Source organism: Belonocnema kinseyi, chromosome 7 (genome assembly GCF_010883055.1).
Source record: "Belonocnema kinseyi isolate 2016_QV_RU_SX_M_011 chromosome 7, B_treatae_v1, whole genome shotgun sequence".
Taxonomy (NCBI): domain Eukaryota; kingdom Metazoa; phylum Arthropoda; class Insecta; order Hymenoptera; family Cynipidae; genus Belonocnema; species Belonocnema kinseyi.
This window is the reverse complement of record NC_046663.1, coordinates 70,070,832-70,073,968: the sequence shown is the minus strand read 5'-3', so window position 1 is coordinate 70,073,968 and position 3,137 is coordinate 70,070,832. Positions and strand designations below refer to the sequence as shown.

Genomic DNA, 3,137 nt, shown 5'->3' with positions numbered 1-3,137 from the left:
TATCTGCATATGCCAGTATATATATCTTTTGCTTCCCTATCCTAACTCCTCCCAAAACTTTTCTCCTAATTTCTTCTTCCAAGTCTGATGTTAATAAATTAAATTGGGCTCAGAGGACATCCTTGTCTCACATCTCTCACCAACCAGAAACTATCTTCTACTTACTCTCCTACCTTTAGCCTGTTTTTTGTCACTCTAAATATTTTTGATACTCTCTTTATTAATCCCTCCCATATCCCCTTTTTTACCATAACTTTTTATATTTCGCCTTGGTCTAATGAGTCGAACGCCGCCTTTAAGTCCGCGAACATTGCTATTATTGCCTCTTTTTCTCTTTTAATTCTCTTATTTACTAGATAGTTCAGAACATATATATTGTCCATTACCCCCATTCCTTTTATAAACCCTGCCTGATTTGGTGACTCGATCTTTTTTTCTTCAACCTCTATCTTCAATTTCTCCGACAAAATAGTTGCATATACTTTATTCAGTGTTGGCATCACACTTACTCCCCTATAATTTTTAACCTCCTCTCCTTTGCCTTTCTTAACTATTGGCATAACTACTCCTTCTTTCCATAACTCTGGATACCCTTCTCCTCTCCATACTCCTCTTCCTCATCTCCTTCTCTACCATATTTTCCTTCCTTTACAAGTTTTCTCTCTACTCCTCCTAGCAAATCCAAAAAATATTTCTTCTATTCTACTCTTTCAATATCTTGGTTTACTCTTTTTCTTCTTTCTCTCTCTCTCTCTCTCTATTTACTACCTTCCATACCTCTTCTTCTGTCCTAGCCTTCTCCGCCTCTTCCTTAAACCTTTTACTCTCTTCCTCTTTCTTTTGATATCACAACTCAGTATACTCTTTCTTTTTTTTCCTATATTCTTAAATATGCTTCTAAATATGCTTCTAAATATGCCTCGCTTCTCCTCTACCTTTTTATTATTATCTTCTTCCTGCTTCTTTAGTTTTTCTTCCAATAACTGCATCCTCTTTTCTAACTTTTCCCTGATTTCCTCCTATTTTTTCTTTCTTTCTTAACTTCAGCGATTTCCCGCCCAATTTCCTTCTTTAGTTCCTTTACCCTTTTCTTCTGCTTTTATTTATAAATCCCCATTACCTCTATCACCATTTCGCGAATTTCCTTTAGTCTTTCCTCTTTCATCGCAACTTCACTTTCATATCCGCTTCATTTCACGCTCGCATCGATATCTTCTTCTCTTCACTGGTTTCCCTCTCCCCTCTCTTCCTTTTGATAAAAGCCTCAATTGAACCTACGCTTTTTGTTTTTAATCTCTTCTTTTCTATAGTTTTCTTATACTTCCCCCTTGCCTTCCTTTCCTTGATCTCCTCTTTCGGCGTACTGAACACTTCCTGCTCTAAATCTGTTTCTCCCTCGGAGATACTCGCTCCGCTAGCCATGAACGAAATTCAACCTCTCCCGCCTTCTGTGCTTCCCACCCGAGTCGAAATATAGCCCCTACTTTAAGACTCTTAACGCTAATATTTGCAGGGGCTAAGGTTGTAAAGTAGATGATATTGGCGTACGTTTTTTGCCCCTACTTTATCGCTCTTATGGGTAGAAATTTCCGAATCTTCCATTTGAGGCGTCAAAATAAAGGCTTAGTTTTTGTTTCTAATTTATCGCTCCACACCATACCTTCCTGTACAGAATAAAGTTATTTGACGAAAAATCAAAAAAATGGAGCAAGAAGAAGACGTACTGACATTTGCGTAATGTTTTCAGTTATTTAGCACACGGAAAAAAATATCCATTAAATTTTATAGAACTAATCCTATAGTAGAGGATACGCTAGGTAGTTTAATAAAAGTTAAAATCGTCTTTATTTTAAATTGCGTTGAACTAGTCCCGAAACCATAGAGAACAGTTCTATAAAATCATAACCGATTTTTCGACACAAAAAATTAATTTTCTGTATTATTATATTATTACTATTAAACTATAATATTTGTTCACTTGTTTAAGGACACAATTACTTACTATTACACAATCACTACAATATTTATAATCGCACGCTATGAAAGTTTTTATTCGCCGCGGGGGTTCGAACCCTATAAGTTTCGCATTTCTAACGCCTAGAGCCTCTCGGCTAGCTTAGCTTGAAGTATGCAAAAAAAATCTGAAATATAACGTAAAGCTGTGCAAGGCTATCTGCAAATTTTTGTGACCCATTCTGTAAAAAATATTTCTACGCTTATAATAATATATGTACTAAGATTTTAGATTTTAGAAATATTACAAATTATTATTGTATGTTTTATGTGCTTAATCAAGATTTAAACTTAATCCCAAAATATTTTTAGATATTTTAAAAGATTGAAAAAAAACGGTTTTAAAGTTTTTAAAGCAACATCGTGCCATAATATATCATTTTAGAACAAATTTTAGTAAATTTAAAAGATATGTAGAAGTTTTGAAACGATTAAAAAATATGAAAATTTACAAGATATTTGAGGACTTTTTAAAAAATGCAGGATAATGGCATAAATTCTTTAGGTCCCTATAACAATTTCTTTCGATTTTTTAATTTGAAAAATAAGCTTTAGGCAAAAATTCAAAAAGATTTTGAAGCATCAAAATTTCCTTAAATTTCGAAAAAGAGTAGAAGATTTTAAAGAAAACAATGTTTCAATTTGGTAACATTAAAAAAGAAAAAAGAAAATGAACCATAAAATTCTGTAAATATAGCGAAGATTAAAGGAGAATAAAGAAGATTTTTAAACTGCAGAAGATTGAAAAAAATGCAGATTTATGTGCAAGTTTTTAAACAAAAAGAAAGCCAGGCGTTAAAAACGCAAACATCTGGACACTAATGTTTTTTTCCAAATTAAAAATTGTGAACAAAATGTGTGGAAAACTGAAAATCTATATAGCAAAGTATTACATGCCCTTAATTAAAATAACTTTTAATGGCCTCAAGTGAAGAAATAAAGGTTATTCAAGTTTCTAGGAAAATCGGGGATGTTTTGAGGCAGTGTTTTACATTTAAAATAACTTTTCAAAATTTGAAGAAAATCTCCAGTCAGATAAAAATATTTTTAAGAATTTAATTATATAATATAATTATATATAATTATATATAATTATATATTTCTTCTAAAAGGTTTTCCAACTT

The 3,137-nt window shown here is 32.2% G+C and overlaps 1 protein-coding gene across 1 annotated transcript in view; it reads right to left on the bottom strand.

The window, feature by feature from the left end:
• The window catches only part of LOC117176493, a 34,082-nt gene that overhangs the window by 23,693 nt on the left and 7,252 nt on the right, over window positions 1-3,137 (bottom strand). The gene's annotated exons all lie outside the window — the stretch shown is intronic.